A 25257-nucleotide genomic window follows, 5' to 3' on the forward strand; every position below is an offset into this window, starting at 1 on the left:
GGTGTAACACTTAATACACACGAAAGCTGGAGGCGCGAGAATCCTCGTTGTAAAATATTGAGAACTGGCTTTGATGCAACCAAAGGAATTGTCGGACTTCAGCAGCGTTCCGCTGGGGGATAAAGGGTGGACGAAAAGGTGGAGAGAAGGAGGCGAAGCACTGCAAAGAACTACAAAGGTGACTTAGAGTGTGTCTGTGTAGAGGTTTCACCATACAAAAAATGACGGATGATTTAGCATGGCTACGCCAATGCGATTTAGGTGCGCTACCACTTCGGTTTTCATTTCTTTTGTGATTTTGTTCCGAAGCTCGGTTTTGAAGGTGACGCACGCTGCCGATATTGATCGGCGAAATCGGTGATTGGGAGCCTTAGTGGTAGATCGTTCGCACTCGATAGGACACTTAAGCTCCGCCAAATGTTATGACTTAAAAGCATTGATTGGTTGATGTTTATTAATGCCCATATATCCGGGGTTGGCCAGTGTCTCTTTACACTCATGAGTAGCCTTGAACCTCGTACCACTCTTGGTGCAGTGGTTAAGTGATGCTACATTGCCATGCGATGGCAGGTGCTGCCACCGCTGGGGCTCGGGATAAGCAGGTTGCTGTTCCCGAGAAATCCGCGTCACCACACAGATAGTGGCAAAAAAGGTGAGGGGAGGTCTGAGTGCTAGCGCACTCCAAAAAAAAAAAAACGGTAGCAGTCTCTCAGTGAGCTTACACCTTGACCGTGTCGTGAATGAATGGGAGAAAAAAGAATGGAAATGCATTGAAGGAAATTAATAGCGCATTGAGAGACGGCTAATAGAATGTAGTAGCCTGATTCGAGTCTTCTGGTGCTTTGGTGATCAGCTATCATTTCTCCGCTTTTCTCAGCATATGACAGCCGCTCGACTACCGCGCCTCATTTGGTGTGGAGTGACCGCGTAACAGCGGCTGGCATATGCTGAACAAGGCGAGGTGGTGCCAGCACGTGCTACAGAGAGCGCAGTGTCCTCGCCTTGGCCGGATAGTGCCGCTACTGCTCGTCGGCCAACATGTTCATGCAACTGCAACAAAAGTGGCCGCACTGGTGGAGTCGACCGCGACCACGGTCTGTAGTGCCTGCTGGCTCCACCTCTTCTTCGACACGTAGCCGGCACTGTTTACATGTGTTGCAGCCGAGCTAAGGACCGCTGCGTTCAGGTGTTTCTCATTTCGCACTAGGCAGGACGTTCAGCGACTTTTGCTGCATTCGCTAGGTCCCGCGCTCTGTTTGAAGCGCCGTAACGCGCAGCTGCTCTTCAGCAGCATCCACCTCGTTGGTTCAATGGTAAGGGCGCTTTGTCGCTCAGCCCGGGATTGTGAGATAGATTCCCTAGAGCGGTAGCCACGTTTGATATCGGCCGGCTGTAATATGGCTTTGCGCGTTAAAGAATCCCACTTGGTCCGTATTGAGGCGGAAGACTTTAATGCCTCATCGTTGTAAGCAGCAGTTGTAGACAGAAATGTCACTCTTTTCAATTGGTCGAAATGGTCGTGGCGTCACAGTGCACGAATTTCAAACGGGGCCAATTGTACTTTGGCTACTAACCATGCAACCAATTAAAGGGATCGTATAGTGATGCTCCAAGTAAGTGGGGCAGAGTTTGGTTAATTGCTTACTTAACCAATTAGCCTAATTAACCTTTCTAGTAAGACCAGATAAATAAATAAAACCGAGTAGGAAATTGGCCGAGCTTGGGATCGAACCCCGGTCTCCGGAGTGCGAAACGAGCACGCTAAACACTCCGCCATGCCAGCTCGATGGTTTGGAATGAACAAAGGGGCGTCTAGTGAATACGGTGTCTTCGTTCACTCCCATCTTCCTCCCTTCCCATTTCGGCCAGGTTTAGGTGTCCACCGAGATATGAGAGACATATATATTTCCTTTCCTCAAAAACCAATTTACCGACGAGCAAGGCGTAGAACAGAACGGGCGATGGCGTTCTATGGACTCTCTGGCAGCGGTGCAAGACGCTGTCGCGTTCCGCTCTTAGTGGCAAAGCTTCACATCTTCTTAACCACACATCAGTGACACAAGCAGCAACACTGCGCTTGAGGCTTTCGCCTCACCGCACTTTAGGTCAACAAAGTGCCCCCTGAATTTTTTATTCAACACACTCTACTACGGCACATCTTTCGTTCATCCCTCTTTCTCTACATTCACGATACCTTCCGAAATTTCCAGTTGAAGTGCCCACATATTATGCAGCTGAAGTGCGCCCCTCCTTTGCTATATTGAAAATTAAGGGACACTTAAACTTTAGAGGTTATGGCCGATGGCGTTAATGGTTGTTTATTTTTTTCTTTAATTGGTACCTCTTTCTATTTACTCGCACTCATCAGCTTACTTCGGTAGGCCACGTGAAGCACCATGGGATATAAATGGTCTCCCTTTAACCAGATAAATCAACATGCTTCAGTTGTATAGAGGTGTAGCATGTCTGACTTGCAACATAAGGATTATGGGTTTCATTTCGAAATTATTGCCGCAAATTTCTTTTCAGCGCTATTGCTTTACTTTACATTGATATGCATTATAATGACATTTCAATCTTATCAAGACCATAAAGTTAGAATTGAACTATAGATTGAACTATTCATTCTCATCCATTGAAAACGTCAGATGAAAATTCTGTATTTCCAGGCTCCTTGATCGCAGAATTGTAAAAACTTTGAGATTAATTAAATAAAAAATTTTTTAGGGCGTCTAGGGTCCCACAACCATGCGTTGACATGCAGGCGTACGCAGGAATTGAAGTGAAAAATTCAAAACTGCTCTTTCATCTGTGAATGCAGCATTACGACCACATACACTTTAAGCTTCTTTCCGTTTGGTCTAACTTTGCACGAATTTAGCTTTTCAGGGTCCTCCTGCATCTCTGGCAGCTAGTGCTTTGGCCTTAAGCTGATAAATATGCTGGAGAATAGCGTTACTTGGACTATGGTAGCAGTTCAAGTATGGAAATGGGCAGAAATAAAACTAATCACATTGTTTGCACTCTGTTTCACATATGCAATGTAGGGAACTTTGTTTTTATGGTGCTAGGGCATCTGGGGCCAATGATCACCATGTTCAAATGTTTGTTTCCCGCTCAAGGTGGGGTGAAAGAATGATTTCCTAAGCATTTCACTCTAAAAAGTGCGAGCACCAAGTAGTGGAAAGCTTGTACCCTTTGTATCACCGGTGGGTACCCGGCGGCACTGGGGATCGAGCCCCTCACTTTCCGCTTCTGGGGCTCAACCCTCTAGACCACTAGGCCGCCACTACGGTGCCACGTCGGGAATTGATGGAGTAATCATTTTAATCCCACAACTCAACGTGTGAAGTCACAACCCTCAAAACTATTCCGGAATTAGTATGACAACGAGCACAGCTTCTTCTCCGAACGTCCTCTCTACGTGCGCTAATATTTTATGCAGCATCCATGTTGGGACCAGCCTATCATGTAAAGAACGTTGCCATGGCTCTGGAAACCCTAAACAAATATGACAGCCTGTATGATTTTGCTTGCGTCAGCGCGAAACACGGTAGGGAACCGTCAAACGTAGAAAGCGCCGCACGCAACGAGTGACGGCTTTGCGTGCAGTCCATACGACAGCGCTTCATCGAACCTATTTAATAAAGTAAATTCATTCTTGAGGAAAGGCGCAGTGACTGTCTTACTTGTCTGTAGGCAGCTCAACTGTGCCTTCACGGGAGAGGTGGGGAGGGAATGAAAAAAGCTGCCGTACTGAAGGGTTTCCGAATTATCTCGTCCCCTAGGGGACCCTTAAAGTGCGCTTATATCACAAAACATGCGGGAAGCTTTCTCGTTATGCCTCCATATAAATGCTGCTCTCGCCAGCCGAGTACTCTAGCTGAGTACCTCAGATCGCTAACCACTGGGCAGTAAGAACTTTCTATGTGCGGCGCGCATGCCAACGCCGTGACATTGAATGTACTCCAAGGAGAATGTGCCATTCCCCTAAATCCAGAGCTCGCCACCGCGCTACGTTCACAACGCAATTCGATGGCTACGTTTCGATGCAGGCGAAGCGCAAAAGGGGCCGCAGTGCTGTGCGATGTGAGTCGTGTCGAGTCGAGAAAACCTTATTACACGAAGGAATTCGGGACCCTCCTGGCACCCTTTGCCCTCACACGACACCGCCCCACTCAAGTGTGTGGATAACATGACCATGACGATGGCTACCAGATTGGCGGCGATCCACTGTCTCGCCGGGTCCCTGGAATGAAGTGTGGTCTTCTAGTGCTCCCAGATTTGGAGTGGCACCAGCCCACCGGAGAAAAAGCCAGACAGAAGAGGGGGATATCGGCGAGGTTCGCTTTCGACGATTTGCACGGAGCGAAGGAGTGCAAGATCGGCCGGTTATGGGAATATAATTTGCAAGAGTACAATTTCTGGCGAGTCGGTAACGGGGATCCATGCTATGCGAGGTAGCGCAAACAGGACAAGGGACAGAGAAAGACGCAGACAACACGGTGCCTGTGTTGTGTGCGTATTTTTCTGTCCCTTATCCTGTTATGTGCTACCTCACATACCATGGTTGTGGGAAAGGAGAGAGGGGGTAGCTTTGGCGTGCATTGGCAGATAGCGCTACAGATGAGCTTGGTAGTGAGGGAATAGTGGAGAGTAGGTATATTACGTCGCCAGCGTTCGCGATGAGGACAGGGAAGGTACACGCGCACTCCTTCGAGAAACCCTCCCATGAGGTCCAACCTTTCTCGGTTTCTGAACCCTTGGGCTAAAAAATCGGCGGCGTCATTGCAAGCGTTTCCTTAATGCGCAGGCGCCCGAATAACCTCAGCGCTGCGGAAGGAGGAAGGGTTCCGGGCCAGTATGCGGAAGATGGCAGGATGGGCCACTTATCGACTAAAAATTATTATTATTATTATTATTATTATTATTATTATTATTATTATTATTTATCGTCGACCGTACACGCAAGTCCGCCCTGGAAAGACATTTAGTACATAAGGACACTGTCGCGTAAAGTGCAGCAAGGAAGGGTACTGCTGCCACTGTTTGCCATTGGTATAGCAGCTCTGCTGGACGCCCTACTATGTGGACAGCTACACCGCTGCGAATGTCTATTTAGGCTGACGACATCTGTGTGTGGGTAATCGGCTGCAGGAATAAGCTTCTAGCGGTGACAGCCCAGCGGGCATGTTCTGCAATACAGACCCATTTGGCCACTTAGCGTAACGTTCTGCTTAGTGCTATTGCCGGGCGAAAGACGTCGCTGCACGGCTTAGACCTGCGAGTGCAAGGAACCCCGATAAGTTAGGCATGCCACGCGATGTTCCTGGGCTTCATCCTTTACTCAAGCCGGACGTGGAAGAGAGCGGAGGAGAGCATTGTTTCCTCCTCGCTGTCAAGGCTACGCGTAATGATAGGTTCGGAAGGTGCCACGTGTTGCAGTGGTACTTGGTCCTTCAACAGTGTTCAAGCTGCACTCAGCTATTGGAACCAGCAGTATTCTTTACTAATACCTCTTCTTTCGCGATCAGAACACCAGTATATGCGCCTTGATATCACCACCATGAAAGGCCTGAAGGCTGTGCTGGGAGGTCCACGCCGGGCTTCCTCTAGCAAGGCCATAGCAGAACCCCGTTGCATTCTCTTACATCTGCAGCCTCCTAAACAAACGCTTCTACAATTATTTAGCCTCGCAGAAACCGGACTGGTCCGATCTTCCTTCATGAACTATGCGCTAGGCCGCAAAGTCACTTCTATTTAGCACTTCACTCCCTAAGGACAGTCACCCACGGGACACTGGTTTCAGAAGAAACCGCCATGGTTTTATGATGACATTCATTGCCGCCTCGACAACCTAAGTTTGCGCACAAAACTATGGCTGCATTTGGCGGAAGTAAATTCCTTGGTTCTTGAACATCTGAACAGTAACTACGAGGGCCACATGCAACTTTAGTGATGGCTCTGTCAGCAGGCATGAACAATCCCGCTCGGGTGCATTTGCAGCGCCTAACATTGAAATATCTAATATCTAGGCTGGGCGCCTGCAGAGTAGTGTCCTCCAATTCAGCTGAAGCAATGACCATATGAAGGTCGCTTAAAGGTCTGTGTTTTTTGCAAACTACAGACAGTCGTTATTTTGTCGGACTCCAAGTGTGCACTGAAATGCCTGCAGCGATGGACTCCCGGTGGTATATTTCGCCTCTGAGGTTCACCTGGCCGAGAAACATGCAGTTGCAAGGGTTTGCCGTTTGCTTCCAGCGGTTGCCATTTCACTTTGCAGTCTTTGGTTACAGGGCGGCAAACCTTGCTCAAGAAGCCCGGTCTTCAGTGGACGTTCAGTGGATCTTCAATGGGAGTTCCAAACAGGAACTTGTAAGGACAGCTAGTGATGAACACTTTTCTCCACTTCGGCCGGCTCTGCACCTTCCTTGTGTGACGCGAGGCTTGTCTGGCCACACAGCTACTCTCTTGTACCGATTGCGCACGAACTCTGCCTATTCGCCAATAATGATGCACATGATTCACTGCACCTATCCTGTGTGCGTACACTGCGATATTGTGAGTGTTGTGAACCATTTCGTTTTGGCGTGCACGCGCTTTCGTGCCGAGCGTGAGACACTGCTAGAAAACCTGAGGATACTACGTTCCCTTGGCCAATGTCTTTGAAATGATGTACCCTGAGGGCTTCCGAACTCAGCGGCGAACGGAGGGACGATCTTTTTAGCAGTTTTTACGACACTGGCCCTATGAAAGAGTGGTAGAGGTGCCGTCGCTTAAGTGTCTCAGGTGGCGCAATTGGCGGCACGCCACTCTAAGGCTACTAGCGCTGTACTACCGCCAGCGCGCTTAACACGAACGCTCGAGTGCGTGCCTTCCAGGGACATCAGCCCTGCTGGCCGTCAGCCACTGAGTCTGAGACAGTATTAGGGTGGAAGCAGGACACGAGCTGTCTCCAAGCGCCGCCCACACACCGCGCAGAATTGTCCCGGACTCAACGCCGAGCACTGAGGGACTGTAATATGAGTGCAGGACGCGCAGTCGAGGGCTCGTGATAAGCGCGCTGACGACGGTACTTTTGCACCACCACCCAGAGGAGCTGTCAAGCGCTAGTGCTATAGCGAACTCCTGCGCTTCCTCTAGGCACGATTCCTAGAGTATTATTGGAGGGGTGCTCGATGTAAGCGCTGTGCTCCAGCGCTGATCACATGCAGCATATACCCGTATGGCGTCCTGTTCGCCGCCGTATCGTGTATAAAGTGCTGTGGCCCTGGCTTTCGGTCGCTCGCGGTTACGGTAGGGGTGCATGTTACGGATGACCCGTACAATGCCTATTGTTTTCCGAATTTTCTTGCAGAGAGTTATGGGTAGTGATATGATTAGTGGGAATGCAGCATTGTAGTTTACAAAGTATATCTTAAAACTGACTTTTACCGAACTGGATGCGCGCTATCCTGCCCCAGAGGAAATTTTCAATGCAATTTTTTTCTGCGCTCGTTAAGGTTTAGGCGAACTCCATTTCTAACATCAAATTACGTGCGCAAGGGATGGAGATCCCTCAGGTTGAAAAAATCCGAATTCTAGGCATGAGTATACAAAGCAACGGGTATAACGGTGATGCAGTAACTTAGATGGAGAACTGCGCACAACAAACTAGGCGCGTCATACAGCGGATTACCAACAGGAGACACGGAATGAAAGAGCATAATCTCATGCGGCAAGCCTTTGTAGTTAGCCGTGTCTCGTATTCTGCCCGTTTCTCTATCTTAAATTGGCAGAAAAGGAAAACTTGGATGGAATTATCAGGCGGTGCACGAAGCAAGCTTTACGGCTACCCATCCGTACATTCACTCACCACCTTCTAGAGCTAGGCATGCACAATGCCCTGGAAGAAATTATGGAAGCCGTAAGAACGTCCCAAATCGAACGCTTAGCTGAGACCATAACCGGTAGGGCCGTTCTAGACAAACTCCATCTGAATCGAAGCAACAGAGCAACCGCCAAAGTCGACATGTTCGAAGTTCAGAACAATATAATTGCGCCACCACCACCCCGGAAATATGCATCCTATTAATCGCGCCATACTCTGGGCCAAGCGGGCAGAAGCGCTTGAAAAACGCTTTGGCTCCTAGGAAGACGAGGTCTTAGTGGATACCGCTGAGTTTGTTAAGAGCACGATGACCCTCCCGGTCGTGAATAATAAAAAAACACCTAAAAATAAGTGGCTCTGTACTGTCGGGTAGCCCAGATACTGCAGAAGCTACCATATTACTAGCTTGCGTAGGCACAAAAGCGAAGTATATCAGCAGTGACTCCAAAGTAGACATACTAAATTTCAGTTGGGGTCAGGACTCCCCCCCGATGAATACAATTCTAACCCGTCATGTAAGAGTCCGGGCTCTACACTTGTAGACTGCGATTAGCGAAGTCAGTACGGCGGGATTAGAAAGATGAAGGTTATTACACATAAAAGACCCCTGTGTACGGGAAATAAGTTGTCGCAACATAGCATAGTGGGCGAGTTGGTGTTAGATCTTTAAGCATCGAAACAGCTCAACTAAAACGAAGGACCAGAAAAAGAGAGGCACGAACACGCGCTGACTTACAACTGACTGTTTTAATCGGAAAATCAGATATAAATAATCTCTGATCGCTGCGTCACAGCCTCACGTCAAGTTCTAGCCTATCATTTCCAAGGCATAAGTTTATGTCAAAGTTTACAGGCTTTGAAAGCCTGCTATTCTACTAATACTGGTATCCCGTGTGCAATTTTGGGAGATTGGATAGGCTAGGAAGGGCGTGCAGCCTTGTTAGACGTTCCGACAGGCCCCTATTGAGTCGGTGATCATGTATTTTGTGTCAGAATACGAAGCGACGAGAGCATTTGGGACCTCTGCTGCGTATTTTGCACTGCAGACTGTGAAGGTGAGGCAGTTAACGGTGTTGTTGTTGTGAACTACCGCAGCCTTGTGCCTACCCGCGTGGTGAGGGCTGAAGGCATCCACGTAGTATACAGCTGTTTTGTTGCCACAATGTCGGGCTTGGGCTTCCGCTCATGTCAGGCGCCGACCATTATGATCTTGGTGTGACATGTTGGCTGGAAGAGGACGCACATGGAGGGCGGCTCTACAGTTCTGGGATGTGAAACTTGCATTCCATGGAAGTGGTGTGTTGGATATGGAGTCGAGCAAGAAGGCGGCGACCAGACTCTGTTTGCGACAAGTGCGTTTACCGGTTTCTAAGGTGCGACTTCAGGAGCTGTCGGAAAGCATTCACCACCCCAAGGGCCATAAGCCGCCTTTTTGAAGCTTTGCGAAGGATGACCTCAAGGATGCCCTCCTCTTGTTACAGTGGGCGGGGACAAGGAGTCGAATAGAGAATTAGACTGGTCACGAAGGCAATCGCCAACCGCAAGGCATCTTTACTTCTTAACCATCCGCGTTTATTGGAAACCCGGTGGACCATGCGGCCCACCTGGCCCCCCACCTTATGGAGTTTGGCCAATGTAGTGTCTGGCCGTCTGTGTTTGTGGATGTAGAGTACGAGTACCCGTATCTCCTCAGTTTCGCGTGTGGGACCACTGTGAAAGGAGTGAGAGGTTTGAGTTTTGCATTTGGTGAGGGGCGTTCGAGCACAAATTCCGACCCCAGCAGCACAAAAACAATGGCCCGAGAGCGGCAAAGTAGTGGCGAAAATTGCCATGAATGTGTGTCCTACGTCGACATTTTGGGATCAGAGAGTTTTTCAGACAATGTCCCTTCATTCAGGCAGGGCGTATGCCATTCAGATTGGGCGTATGCTCGGCCAGCCTATACTCCGTTTCATACATAGCTGTCAACGCAGCCAAGGCTACGGCGCCTGTTCGCGCTCCTCGTCCGCATCGTAATGTAGTGCGTCGAAAGTGACAAGAGTAATGAACTCAAAATTAAAGTTATTTTTGGTTAATATTGCAGCATACTAATAATGGTGCTTTATTGCTTTTTCTTTAATGTTCTTCAAAACAGAGTGCCTTAGTTTTCTGGTTTTTTTTCGGCTCCTCCTGTATCAGGTTTTCGCAGCTAGGCCGGCCGGTGATGTCTTCCGCGTTCGTCTTTCGGTTTCCGAGTATGGAGAAAATGGCACCGCTATCGCCTACTCGCTTGTTTTCTTCGCTCACTGCGGCTTCAAAAACATCTCCTGCTCGCCTGTTCTCCAAGCTGAAGTCTCCGAAATTTTCGAAAGACTCCAAGCAGGTTATTGTCAACGTTTACTCTAGCGTAAGGAAGCGCTTCCCGGAGAAGACTGTGCGCGAAGTTCTCGAAACTGTGGGCGAGATGACCGGGGTGAGCCCTCGAACAGTTGCGAGGTTCAAGAAGGAAGGTCTCGCTACTGAAATAAGATCACCGCAAAAACGACCTAGCCAGGTGACCATATCTAGCTCTCGCAGTGTTAAATATGACAGCTTTGCAGTCAACGCCACCCGACTCAAGTTACATCGTATGTATGTAATTTTCCTTGTGACAACAGCTCAAAGAGGAGAACCGAGTCAGACGATCCTCACTTTAAAGCCGCCGAGTACACCGATCAATACAAGGTTGCCGCTAGCCGAGGCTGCTCCGAATAATCGACGCCACACTGAATTCTATCACCACACAATGATTCATTGTGTGCCGCATGCTAAAAAGTCGTTCAGTACCCGAGAAAAGCACTTCGCAATCACGTCCGTCGCCAATACACTACACTGCCTTTTCCCTTCGAGACAAGTAAACAGCGCTGTGTTTTTCAAAGTAGGTATTAGAGTTTGACAGTTTCGAGTTTCTACCTAATGAATCTTTTAAGAAAAGTAAAGAAAATAATAAAAAAACCACCCGAGCCGGGAGTCGACCCTAGGCCCTTTCTAAAATGAACAGAAAGGCGCGCGCTTCGTACCACTCAGCCACGACGCGAGGCGGACGGATACATTTTGCTTGTTTTTTGCAGCGGACTACTTTCGTACCTTTGGCAGCGTTGGCAGCTATGTATGAAACGGAGTATAGTGATAGGCGGCTTGGCGCTGAAGGGGAGGAAGAACAGCGACTTCTGGTCGCCCAGGCGGTCGATATGCTCGGCCTGTAAATTTTGGCCGAATAAACGTCTTCTACTAGTACTACTAGTGATAGGCAGCGGCCCATCATCCACGCCCGGGCTGCGCCTATGTTCAGCCAGTCTGTCAACAACGGCCTGACGTTCGCGCCAAGATTATGTGCATGCAGATCCAATATATGCATAGTAGCCCGACGCTCGCGCATTGACTGGGCCCATATTTAGCCAGTCTGTCAACAACGGCCTGACGTTCGCGCCAAGATTATGTGCATGCAGATCCAATATATGCATAGTAGCCCGACGCTCACGCATTGACTGGGCCCATGTTTAGCCGGTCTATTAATAATGACCTACCTTTCGCACCGGCCCTATGACCGTATTATGCCTGTTAAGAAATAACCGCCGACGTTTGCGGCGGGAGTATGCCAATGTTGAGCCAGACTGCGAATAATTGCCCTGCGTTCGCGCCAAGACTAGGGCCATGTGCCAGTCATTCTTCACTGGCTCAAGATTGATCCCAATGCACTGCTAATATCACTTGGAGGAGTGTTATCATTTACAAGGCCGGTTGGAAAGTGTATGCGATGGGGGGTCCTCCAACTTTTATTCCAGACCCCTTTCAATGTCTTTCGCAATGTCTTTTTGGCTACAAGCTAAGCTTTCATGCAAGACTGCAAGCAGCCTTCTCATACTTGTGGACTGGCCAACAACAATGCAGACTTATTTTGCTTGTTTTCCATGAGCCGGAACTTGTATATCTAATGTTTTAAATCTAAGCAGCCAGCGGGCATGCAAAAATATAATGAATGAACGATTCAAGGAAGAAAATTTATTGTATCTACAGGGACAGTATATCGTGAGATGCCCTGTGGCTAGAGCCACTGAACTGATGAGTCATAGCGGCACTAATCGTTGCCCTCGCATTCTAAGAGAACTTTTGCACTGCCTTGAAACAAGTTCCTCGTCAAGTTCTTGCACGATGACCGCGCTGTACATTGAAGCTGCAAAGAAAGGAACAATGTGATCATTAATGAAAGTGCGACCATCACAGGAAAAAGGCAAGAACTAAAACAACAGTGAACTTTCTGGCGCACAGTTTGTGAGAAGGTACTCGCAAGACACTTTTATAAATTGTGCTTCATAGCTACACCACAATAATTGGAAAATGTTGAATCAAATTTCCCAAATTTGCCTTCCACCGGATCGCTAATTCCTAATCCTAATTTGCCATGTCACACACTGAAATATATATTAAAGCCACAAAAGGAGACTGGGTGTCTCCTTTTGTGGTTAAAATAGCCAAGGAGCTATATTTTAACGCTACACTTCCATCACTTTTACTAACTGATCCAAAAAAGTTCTGGAACGTTGTCAACGGTTCAGACCAGTCATCAGTATCTGTTCTCGATGCACAATCGAATCAAATTTCCCAAATTTGCCTTCCACTCTTCCACGTTATCGCTAATTCATAATCCTAATTTGCCATGTCACACACTGAAATACATAATGAAACCACAAAAGAAGACTGGGTGTTTAGTACAATTTAGTATATTTTAGCTTAGCTGTCAAGATTACGTCTCTGAATTACGTCTGTAAGACTGCGTCTCTCAGAGGTGTGGTTGAAGACTACAAAAATGCGTTAAAATAGCCAAGGAGCGATATTTTAACGTTACACTTCCATCACTTTTACTAACTGATCCAAAAACGTTCTGGAACGTTGTCAACGGTCCAGACCAGTCATCAGTATCTCTTCTCGATGCACAATCAAATCCTATCTCTCTTAGCGACAGTGCTAGAGTACTTAATGAAACTTTTGCTAAGGCATTTTATCTCCTCTCTACCACATCTCTACCGGATTATGATGGTCAGATCACATTCCCAATGGATCCCATTCATTTTGATTTTGAAGACATCATAAGTATGATAGATCACATGAAACTATCCTCTTCTTGCGGTCCAGATAATATCAGTAGTAAAATTCTGGAAAGCATTAAAGTATATTCTGCTATAATCCTGTCAAAATTTTTGCAGCAATCCCTACAAGACGATGAAATCCCAGATGACTTGAAATTTTGTAAGGTGGTTCCACTCCATAAATCAGGCGACAAAGCCCTTTCACTCAACTATTGACCAATATCATTGACCAGGATTCCTTGCAAGATATGCATGGTCTGTTCTGAGAGTAGTAGGACTCAATTTTTTAAACAAAATTTATTCAAGAGAATGGTACAAACGATTACAATTTTTCAAGGTAGCACCCTTCCGCACCTACACGCTGCAGCCAATGAATTTTACAGTTTTCGTACGCCTTCAGGAACGCCTGGACCGGAATGCTGTTTAGCTCCCTCGTCACGGCCTGTTGAACCACCTCTACCGATCCGTGATGTTTCCCCTCGAGCGTCGATTTTATTCTCAGGAATAGAAAAAAGTCTGGCAGGGCCAAGTCGAGGCTGTAGGGGGGCTGAGGCAGCGTTGCCGCCTTGTGTTGGGCAAAAAATCGGGGTCCTCATTCACATGATGAACAAGAACCTACCGGTTGGCCTTTTCCTCCTCTGACAACACTACCGGCACCAACTTCGCGCACGCTTTCCTCATGGGTAAGTTTTCTGTCACGATCTCAAAAACTTGGGTTTGAGGAATGCTCAAGTCATCAGCAATCATTCTGATACTCATTCTACGATCACTGTTAAGTAAATGTTTGACTCACTGCACATTTTCGTTGGTCTTGCTGGTCGAAGGGCGTCTGGAGCGGTCGTATTCCTCCACTCTTTCCTCACCTTCTCGGAAAAGCTTGTGCCACTCAAAAAACACCTGATCTACCCATGGAAGCGTCACTGTAGGCCTCCTTAATCATGTTGTGAGTCTCTTTGCCCGTTTTACCAAGATTTACTCAAAATTGGATCGCGTATCGCTGATCCAGTAAACACTCGACGATTCTGCGTGACGAGACGTTTCGACAGGGGTTCACAGTGAAAGCGACCTCCTCTCTTCAACGGCCGAGAGCTGACTGCCGATTTTCCCCAGCATTCCCAATATCCCCCTACAACGATCCTGCACGCGCACACCACCTTTCGTCCGTCCGTTCGCCCAGGAAAAAACCAGTCCTACTACTTTCAGAACAGACCCTGTAGAGCACGTTATCCTGCCTCACCTAGCGAACTTTCTTTAGTCATCTTTTTTCTTCCACTGTGCACAACATGGTTTTAGAAGATACTTCTCTTGCGAAACACACTAAGTCTTGCGAGCAATATTAACTTCATACTTGATCATGGCAACGAGGCTGACTGTATTTGTTTAGACTTTCGCAAAGCATCTGACACAATGTCGCACAACTTACTTCTTTACAAACTAAGTAAACTTAATATTGACTATAACGTACTAAAATGGGTTGAGTGCTTTTTGTCTAACCGATTCCAGTATGTACACAATAATGGGCTTAATTCGTCATCCACTCCTGTGACCGCCGGCGCCCCACAAGGTTCAGTCGTAGGTCCTTTGCTGTTCCTTGTATATATTAATGACCTGCCTAAGAATGTAACATCTTCAGTAGGACTCTTTGCGGACGTTTGTGTAGTTTACCGCGAAATAAAAAATATGAATGAAGTTGAATTACTTCAGGCAAACGCTTAAATGACACTTAATACGACTAAATGCAAAGTAATGCGTTTTTGCCGTCGCGAAAATTCATGTCCAGTTGCCTACACTATTTCTACTTCCTTGCTAACACCCGTGGAATCTTATAAATATCTCGGTGTCATTCTAACATCAGATCTGACTTGGAAAGCACACGTCAGCTTGATCATAGCTGCCGCTAACCGCATGCTGGGATCCCTTAAACACAATTTTTACTTAGCACCAGCCCCTGTCAAGCTTGTTCTGAATAAGTCACCTGTGCGCTCAAAATTAGAATACGCTAACTCTGTATGGGACCCTTTCCCTAACACATTTATTTAAGCCATAGAAGCTGTGCAGATTGCAGCAGCGCGTTTTATTGTGTGCAACTATGATCGCGCTTCCCGTGTCACAGAAATCAAGAATAGTTTATCGTTAACCCCTCTTGCTCTGTGCAGAAAAGTGTTACGTCTGTGTCTCTTTTTAAAATTTACAACATGAACTCTACTCTTAAAGATGCATTGATGGCAACGCCAACATATGTTTCATCCCGCATCGATCACTTACGGAAAGTTGGCGTTCCTCGTTGCCGGACAACATCCCGCATTAATTCCTTTATTCCAAAAACATCGTCGGAATGGAACCACCTACCACCACATATTGTAACTGCAAAGGACGTTGATGAGTTCAGGACAATGTTGTCATTACATTATGATTTACCATAGCCTCAATTGGTTCACTTTGTTTAGAATATTGTGTATTTAGTTGTGTTCCTTTTTTTGTGCGCACTTTGTTTTATTTATAGCCTTCTGCCATCGTACCCAGTTGCTCGTTCAATGTTACTACGAATGGTGACGTTCTAGTACATATCTTTGTGCTTACTTGCAACGTTTTTGGACTGCTTTTGGGAGGTTATTCATTTTGGTGTTGGTATTCGTAATTATTGTATTGTTTCGCTTTTTCGAAGCACGTATTTTCTTGCAGCAAGTTTTCTTTTTGCAATCATGCATATCATTTTGTAACAGTTTCATTTGATATCTATGTACCACTCCCCTCAATAATGCCATGTGGGCCATGAGGGTATAGGAAATAAATAAATAAATAAATAAATAAATAAATAAACAAATGAATGAATAAATAAACAAATAAATACATTGCGAGTTGGTTTCCTGGCTTTTTACTCAAGCAGTGTATTCACACAAGTGATAGCATCTCCTCCCTGTGGACGTCACTGATTGCGCATATACTGGCACCCCTGCAAGTGGACAAGAAAAAGAGACTCAGCACGTAAATATTACATATACTTCGACAGGACTGCTGCAGCAGAAGAATAAGCGCTTCTTGCACAAATGATAGACGACCAATGTCGTCATGAACGCAACATGGGTAAGGCCACGCAGCACTGCACCACACTGACTGAAAATGCAGTCAGCGTTCGGTAAATTAATTTCACCAAATACGAAAAATAAAGTTCTCACCGTTCTGTGCATTCCTCTGCGCTAGACATTTCGCAATAAGAGCTGGGATACAGAAGTCGTCCCACTGCTTTGTCGCTTTCTCTTTTCCTGCCGGAGGAAAAAAATTTCAGCGCTGAGTGAAAGCTAGTTTATTGGTTTATTAGGGTTTAACGTCCCAAAGCGACTGAGGCTATTAGGGACGCCGTAGAGAAAAGCTCCTGAAATTTCGACCACCTAGGGTTTTTTAACGTGCACTGACATCGCACAGTACAAGGGCCTCTAGAATTTCGCCTCTATCGAAATTCGACCGCCGCGGCCGGGATCGAATCCACATCTTTCGGGTCAGCAGCCGAGCGCCTTAACCACTGAGCCACCGCGGCCGCAAAGAAATTACGTCAAGAACCATGTTCATTACCGAACACATTTCAAGACAAAAAGTACGATGGTACTCACAAACAGAATGTTGGAGACCAGGGTACAGAATTACGTCACAGTTGTCAAAACGTATCAGATGTGGATTTACGAATGCGGAGACAGCAAACGGCGTCGGCTTGAGCGTTAATACTTCCTCGGCGCGCTGGTTGTGTGGCTCTTCGCCGCCTTACTGGATAAAAGCAATACTCGTTCGGCCAGTGTCGAGGAGAGGAGGAGACGACGATGGGACAGGTTGATTGTATTTTTCGGAGAATTTCTCGTAGCAAGAGAAAGAACAGCTGAAAAAGGGATAGAGGAAAATCTTTGAAGAATGGACGTGCGGCACTCCTCGTAGCTGGGCGCGAGGAGAAAAGAGGTTAAAGGTGCACTGAAGAGGAATCTGAACTCGTCTTTTTGCCGCGGGAACTCCATCTACACGTTCCGAGCTTTCTTAGAAACGTAGATTTATTGCCCTGTGTGGCCGATTTCCGTAATTAAATCGAATTAAAGTACGGCTCCCGCCTTTTTTTTCGAATTGCCCCGCGTACGGTGGGCGGAGTCGACCAACGCATGGAGCACCTTTCACCCAGTCCCGTGGCGGCTTGCCGCTCTGCCATCGGCGCAGTAATACGTAGTAGTCCGTAGTAGCAAATAGTCCGCGCGTATTTTTATTTCTGTGGGCTTATTTTGCAGCTATATTATCTGCTAATGAAACTATTTATTCACGGAAACCTAAAAACAAAATAAAGCGAAAGCAAAGCCTCCGCGGAGCTGGCTGAAAGGCACTTCACGCGTTGGTCGACTCCGCCCACCGTACGGAGAGAATTCAAAAAATAAAGGCGGGAGCCGGACGTTAATTAGATTTAATTTGGGAAATCGGCCACACAGGGCAATAATTCGCAGTTTCTAAGAATGCTAGGAACGTGTAGATCGAGTTCCCGCGGCAAAAAGACCAGTTCAGAATCCTCTTCAGTGCACCTTTAAGGCTAGAGAAGGTCGGTATACGTAAGATGACAAATAAAAAAAAATAACTCCTAGTATGGCGGTAGGCCAGCGCTGTTCCAAGAACGAGGCTCGGCCCAAGATCAGAGGCTCGGCCAGGGGAAAAGACGACTGTATGAGACATAAAGGAGAAAGGGAGGGGTGAAGCGAGTGAAAGGATTACGGAATGCTTGGAAGATGCGTCATAGGCAGTTGAGAATGTGAAAAGAGGTTAGGAAACGACAACGCGAAGATCTGAAAGAATTGTCTGCATGCAAGAGGAAAAGCAAGAATGAAGAGCGAGCCCCATGTTCAGCGCCTCAAACGTTGGAAGTGGAATGTGCAGCATGGTCATCGATTTCGTCAAAACGGCTCCAAACATTAGTGTCATGGCCGCAGCCATGTGCCTCTTTGGCTGAAGGTTCGATAAAAGTGTTAGCATGAAAATACCGAAAATATGAAACCAAAACCAAAATAGCATGCACCTTCAGTTTTCTTCGAGTATTTCATATATGAAAAATGTGGCGAACAAAGTAGGATAACACATGTCCAAGCAACACAATTCATCACTGCAATAAAATGTTCGTTTGTAGAGGGAAGAATACTCTACTTTTTACACGCAACAATGAAGACAGGTCGACCTGAGACATATCAAGTGGCCCGCCCTTGCGTGTCTGGGCTAGCCTGAAATGACGCGATGCGCTGCTCAGCAATGCACCAGTTCCGGCTCATTAGTATAAAGATTCGCGCAAAAAAAGGAAAAGAAAATGAGTAGAATAGCACTTGGTTACAACTTGCAATCTTTCATTTAATAAAGGTGATATTCATAAGCAAAAACTTGTGCAAGAGTCATCAGTACAGAATACGAAGCACAGTAAAATAATAAAACAATTTACGACACGAGAAAAGCTAACCACCTTAGCTTCGCGGCTTCAGGAGGCACAGCCGTTTTCTGTTTATTTTTTAAGGATATGAGGTAGAGTATTTGTCAAAAGTTTGGAGCCCTGGGGGCTTTCTTTTGAGCCACACTGTGTCGTTCTTAATGAATCTCCAGCGCTGCAAATTTCCTGGACATGAGAAGATTTCTGGTACTGCCTCCCGCAATAGGTAGGACATCCATGAATGCTCCTGGATTCCCAATATAAAGCTTGGAAGTGAACCCCCTGGGCTCTAAACTTTTGACAAAGACTATACATCTCCACCTTCTTTGTCGTCTCGTGCCTCTCCATGCTGTAAAAGTGCAGCAAGGCGGTCACGTCTTCTGTTGTTTATTCGCGATAAAACCTATATCACGCTTTAATCAGATCATTTCTTCTAACTAAATGTGCTATGCATATATCTTTGACCTAGTGAAATTGTAACAACAAAAATAACGAATTTGTTATTTTTTATCCACGGTTATCATCCTGCGGATGAGGCATTTTATTGCACCGATGTTCGTCTCTGTGTTTGCCAAGACTGGGATCTATAAGCATATTTCGTACCTTCCCAGACTCTGAATAAGTATACGTTCTGGAAGGCTGCACGCAGCAATCCTTTAGCAGTCTGTGACCGCTTAAAATGCGGCATCGGCTGCCGCCGGCATCTAGAATTTTCGCAGTCAACTACGGCTGGCTCCGGGTACTGCCATCGTGTCATAATTTGTGAGTAAAGGTTTAAGCTGCGGACGAGACAGTGTAGTGACCGCCCTTTCCATTGACAGCCTTTTTCTTTCTTTACCTTGCTACCCCAGACGATAGAGCTAAAAAATATCCTCGGTGTGAACTTGACCGCATTTTCAGTTACGTGAAGGTACTTACACGCTAAAAATTTTGGATTAGACTGTCTTTAATTTTGAAAGTCAGTGGGTAGAACCATCAAATAAACTGAAAAAAAGGGGGTGGCAGTAGGGCGGCTCATGAGACGCTTTTACGAATGCTAGAGCAGCGCATCATATCAACTTTCTGGTGTAATTAGACAGGCGTCCAAAGACAGGCGCCCAAATCCTACTACTGTTGCAGCGAGCGTCGTCTGCTAGGCTGGTGTACTTGGCGCAAAACAAGCACTGTGCAGCGAATTCACGGAGTGCCTGCGGACGGCACCAGTCTCCTGTTCGAAATGCCGCATATCTGAGGCTCTGGAGTTTCACATTTGTGCAGGGCACTTCCCCTCGGCAGCGTGTGCGGACCGCGTCCAGGGAACATTGGCATAAACTCATCGGCACCGAAGATGCTCCGACGTTTTTGCTCCTAACGACGCTGTTATTTTTTTCTACTTTCTACGCTATTAATTATTTCAAGTTATGATGTGCACAAACACATCAGGTGAAACCAAGCAGGAGCTGCTTCTCAGCGAACATCAGCCTAGAAGAGGCAAGCTGCAGGAGTAGTATTTGTGCGCACGTCATTACTATCCCCAATCTTCTGCGGTGCATCCTGCCACTTGGCTACTGCTTGGGACTATGAGGATAAAATTCCGGGCGTGTTTCGATGAAAGGCGCCCGTGTGCGCCGCCGTCCTCAATGGCACCTCTCTCTCACAGTCATTTCACTATCTCCGTCATTGCTTCCCTGACAGCGTTGTTGGGTTGTCGACCTTACTGCACCCTATCCTATACTCAAAGCGAATTTTAATTTTTCACTTTGCCTTACGGCGTAGCAGATAGTCGACGGTCGTCGTATGTTTATTGAAGAATTGGAGGACTGTAGGAGAACGTACTCAATTTAAACCTTTTGCCTCGCCTCTATTTGTGACCCCACAGACGGACGCCTCAAAGTTGCTCTCGAACATTAATGCTGATAATTTGGGTGCGGGACTAATGCTATGGCATTGCCTATCGAATTGATATTGGAAGCCCTGACATCCCCAGTGCGCCTAGAGAAAATGTCCCCTTTGTCGAGCGTCGCGTTGCAGCCACAGAGTGGCTCTGCCACGACGTCGCTGTCCCTATCAGCCACAGGAACCCTTTCCACGTGAAGGCTGCTGTGGACGGGCAGCAGGTATATGGCGGCCTGGCATTTATCTGTGGCTTCCTCTCTTTCTCCCTCTCAAAATAAATTCACCAGTATGACAAGAGTACCAGGGCGTTTTCAAACGAGCTGACAGAGTGGCTGATCAACCAAGCGTGCGGGGTGTAATTTTATGCTGATATGCTTTGCTGAAACTCCGCCATACGGATAAATGGACCCACTAGAATGTCCCTCAGTTTTGTTTTGTTCATATTTCACTTTGGCCCTTCTTTCTCACATGACAGTTTTGAAGGAAACAGTCCTGTTGTGGGCAGTTACCGGCAATCTGCAGTGAAGTTCTCCGTGTCGGCAGTACCGAGATTAGAACTATATCCTACACAGCCGCGAAGAGAGGTTTGTGGGGAACGCATAAGGAGTTGCGCAAGCACATCGATCTTCGCATGGCTCAAATCTCGAAAATTTAGTTGCCTCAACGGAAGCGGTAAGGGACGCCCGTCGGCGTTATTGGTACGCACTGGACGCGCCATAACAAGGAATACTTTAGGCGAAGCTCAAGTACTTACGTCACAGTTCCGATCATCGTAGGGTGCTAGGCTTCACTGCATGAGCTTAACTGACAGTTCCAACAGCCGCAGTCGCTGGCACCAAAGCCACGAGAGAATGCCGCATCGGGCCATGCGGTTTCCGCATGCTTTGACTAAAGTGCTCTCTTTTGCCCCATTGGTCATTTTCGCACGAAAAATAAGCAGATTAAATGTTATAAGCTTTCTGACTACCTCTAACATTACATCTGTTAAAAAGCTGACACAGGCAAGATTTTGTGTGGCTATGGTTGGTTTGGTGCCAATAATGTCGTCATCTGCTCCACAACAGTGCCCTCACAGTAGGCTGTGAGGGCACTGCGCGTTTCGTCAGCGCCTTTCGAAAGCGCCGTGCTAGTGACATCTTGTACCACATTGCATCCTGATCAGGTTATGTCTTGGTATAAAAGCAGGCAGCTGTTCACGGCACATTATTTGTAAGCCAGTGGGTAGATGTACTTTTTGTGGAAACCAGAGCGCTCGGCGCCCGAGGCTAGGAAACAAGAAGGGTGCACTATGCACTGTTTACTTATACTGGTCCCTGGGAGAAGGGAGTTTGTGAATGAGGTGAGGTGGATTTGCGACGCAGTTAGATACCGCAACGCTAGCGGCTGAAAAGCGGCTGAAAAGCGGCGAAAGAGTACCATCGATCTCATCTTCAGGATGAGATATCCTGTTGACTGCATGACATCAGCTGCGTGGATGCTGTTATGGTAAGCGTTCGATGAGTGGTAATTTTGCTCCAACATCGTCAGCCACCTCGCGGCTGCCGTCGAATCGCACTTCAGTGTTGTGTTCAGATCACGTTTCTCTAACAGGGCCAGTCCCGTCCACAGCAGAGGCCTGCAGGAAGAGAAGACACCATGCGGATTCTATCTGCTGCCAAGTCTAGAGCCCACTCGAGTAGTGATCCAGGCGCAGCGGCAGTCAGTTGATGCCAAATACAACACATCATGAATAAGTTGACATTATTACTGCAATGGAACCGTAGTAAACATGATTTCAGTCAACATGGTTTCAGTTTTGACCGTAGTCGAGAGGTTTGAGAGATATTCTCGAGGCAAGATGGTAGGAAAGTGAAATTTCTGTCACGGTTATAAATAGGCATCACGGTCTACTCTGCTGATAACAGCGCGGGATTACGCCTTCATGGGGGCCACCCAAAAGGCGGCGTCGCGCCGTAGGCAGAGGCCCTTATACAAGGATGCTGGAAAGCATAGAAGAGACCCCAGCGATCAGAGTGGCGTTGCACAAAAAAGTGGCTGAAATCGCACACTTTTCAAAAATAATTACTATTTATATGAAACAACAACGATGTTGTCATAGTAAGGGCACCTGTAATATGCTTCACTTCTGGGCTTTGTTACGGCGAGGTTTTCCTGCAGTAGCTGCTGTAAGAGCTGCTTGGTGCCTGCTCGGGCGTTGCTTAGCAATGTACACACTAGTGGCTCTCGGCTCCTTCATTGGTGGCCAACTGATGGCATGGCACCGCGTTTACTTCATGATTCACAAATGTGTTCTGTAAGGGCCTCTAGCGTTTCTCTTTCCTCCATGTAAAATTTAATGGTTTTCTATTTCCTGCAGCCGCTCAATTACACTGAATTTAGTTTCACAGAAATGGGACAGGTAAAAGTTACTGAGCAAGGTGGCGCTAGCCGTCACCCAGATTCGAAGGGCTGGGAATAAAATCTATGCATATCCATCCGCCCATCGCCTGCGAGAACAGTGTTGAAGGCAGAAAGCGCGCACGAAGGCAAGTGAACGACCGAACGGGCAGAGCACAACCAAAACGCGGAGCACGTCGCATCTAAGACATGTAAATGGAGGGCCGCATAGCTCCTGGCGTATACACACCTGTTTCCGATAGCATCGGCCAGTTTGAAGACGTTGAAACGCTATCTATCCACTTTGTGAAGTATTGCCTGGACATCGGCACTGGCGTCCTCCAAGCGGACGACCTAATAAACAATGAGACACATTCAATCATAATTTCAGTCACCGTTCAGCTCTACTCAGAAATATTTCAAACAGCACCAAACTCTATACCGTGCTCTGTCGTAGTTGTGTAAAGGGGCTGCTGTCACGAGAAAATGAAGCGGCAGTCAAATGTGAACGGTTTCTTGCCGCTTAAAGTCTCGGTTTTCAACTGATTTCTCCGTTTTTAGAATCACAGGGTTGACTTTCAGCCACTGTTTCGTCTTTGTTTCCCAGCAGAATTGGCGGTACTATGAAAATGCCTCAAAATTAGCCGCCTATAGTCGAATATAGGTTGATAATGAAGCTGAAAATCCCCCGCATTGGTGTCGACTGAATTTCTTGACGTTTTTTTACATATCGTTGAACCTGGTAGCACTACATCGCAGGGGCTTTGTGAATAAGGGAATTAAGCAGAAATTAACAGATTATCCGCATACCTGGAAAGCCGATGCGGAAACAGGAGGCCGAACACATAAGCTGGACACGAGTACAGCTTTCATGTGCAATTTTAATTGTGAGGCAACATTGGATTATTGTAACTTAATGTTGTGGAATTTTTAAAGCAATGATCTATTTTCCCGATGCGTACCGAAATCCTTCCTTTAAAGTTTGCTCATCGGTAGCATTAAGCAGTTAAACGCTGTCTTAGAATACCAACGAGGAGTGTTTTTGAAGATAGGAGACCTGTATTATTGTGTCACCAACCTCTCTGGTTAGACAGGTTAGCATAGCAGATATGCTAGGAACAAAATAATGCCGGCCTGCTGAGGGGACATGTGAGGATATATTGATTGTCGTAGTTAAATATTGCAAAATATAAAACATATTTGCTCATAGACAATATGCAGTTGAAGAATTCGTTTCTCAAGAATTTCTGGACATCGGGAAGGCGGACAAGACAGTCCTGGACGCCATTTCTGTTCGTCCTCGTGTCGTCGTCTGCCTCCCCTAGTAATGTAGATGGACCACCAATCCCAAACTAGAGCTCCAGTAGATTGCCCGCGACGTCATGAAAATGGCCCGACGCTCTCGGTTGGAGGGCCGTCTTTAAAGAAGAGGTACCATAACGCAGGTACCATCAGGGGCAATGCAAGAATAAACTTGCAAATGGCTAAAAGTTTCGTACGCTGCGTTACAATTCGGAAAAGTGCTAACACGCGCTCGCGTTTTCGCCTGCATCGCCAGAGAGACTTTAACGCAGTTTAGTCAAATTTTCTACTACCCGGGTTGGTTGATTGTGCTATTTGGGGAAAGCCTATAACAGCGGTGACAGAAGACAGATGGAGGGCACAAACACTTTCCGTCCATCTGCTTGTCTTTTAACTTCCCTGTCACGCTGCATGCTTTCCCAAAAGCACTTCTAAGAAAATTTGCCTCTTTTAGGTTGAACCACGAGGCCTTGGGTACGAATCTGGACGGGAGCGGAAATGTGAAAGACACCCTTTTGCCTCGCGATGTGGGAGACGTGTTTGTGAAGCCTACCTGGCTGAGATTAATTCCGTTCTTTCCCCTACGTCGTCTCTCGTAGCCCAACTGAAGATTTGCGATCGAATCCCCGCATACTAATGCCGACACGTCTAGAAAATCTCAAAGCTGCAACCGAGCGACAGTCAGCGCCAGGGGCTTTTTTCAGCAACGGCTGTCCACTTCACCCAGGTATGCCTCGAACAGCCTCTTGGCCAGACCTAATTGTCGTTGCCCACTTGGCCATGTGAGATATCTCTTTCAGACGTGATGGTAATCCAGCGGGGAGCGGTGGAGGGGAGGAATTTCAGTAAAATCAAATTTTCTTTAGTATGCGGGGATCATAATTATGGAACTTGATTCGGACCCTCGTATATTCCCATCTTGACTGCACATTAATTTCAAGGTATCAGTCATACTTCTTTTCCCTCATTCCTGTCACTTTGGGGCATTATATAACCAAATGATCAACTTTTCGGCAGTTTAAGCGTTCATGGCTCGACAACAAACGAAAATTGACGCTCACCGGAGGTATACCGGAGCAACCGTAAAACACGGAGGAACCAAAAGTCAAATTGGCAATATCATTTTGCGTGCCTGATTTCTTTCCACGCAAGGTTATTCAGACATCAGCGCAATTTGGCGTCAACGTTCATCGAAATTACGCCTTCATAGCTTCCAGTTTGCCTCCGCGTATGTAAGCTTGGTAACCTTGGTAACCGCGTATGTAACCTTGGTGTAACGTAACTTTGGTCACTTTATC

At 46.9% G+C, this 25257-nt stretch overlaps 2 long non-coding RNA genes across 2 annotated transcripts in view; both read right to left on the reverse strand.

The window, feature by feature from the left end:
- Positions 1–11875: 11875 nt before the first annotated feature.
- Positions 11876–16243, reverse strand: LOC149338776 (uncharacterized). The gene is made up of 3 exons (XR_016283757.1): positions 16152–16243; positions 15827–15928; positions 11876–12062 (listed from the first exon to the last, which is right to left on the reverse strand). It is a non-coding gene; the product is annotated as an uncharacterized LOC149338776 (long non-coding RNA).
- A 5509-nt stretch (positions 16244–21752) lies between these two features.
- LOC149338777 (uncharacterized) overlaps positions 21753–25257 on the reverse strand; it is a 33943-nt gene continuing 30438 nt past the window's right edge. The window contains exons 6-7 of the long non-coding RNA XR_016283758.1: positions 22908–23011; positions 21753–21896 (exon numbers count right to left, since the gene is read on the reverse strand). This is a non-coding gene — a long non-coding RNA (uncharacterized LOC149338777). The remainder of the gene's footprint in view (positions 21897–22907; positions 23012–25257) is intronic.

The sequence above is a fragment of the Amblyomma mixtum genome, chromosome 6, assembly GCF_055824585.1.
Source record: "Amblyomma mixtum isolate Tamu chromosome 6, ASM5582458v1, whole genome shotgun sequence".
NCBI lineage: Eukaryota > Metazoa > Arthropoda > Arachnida > Ixodida > Ixodidae > Amblyomma > Amblyomma mixtum.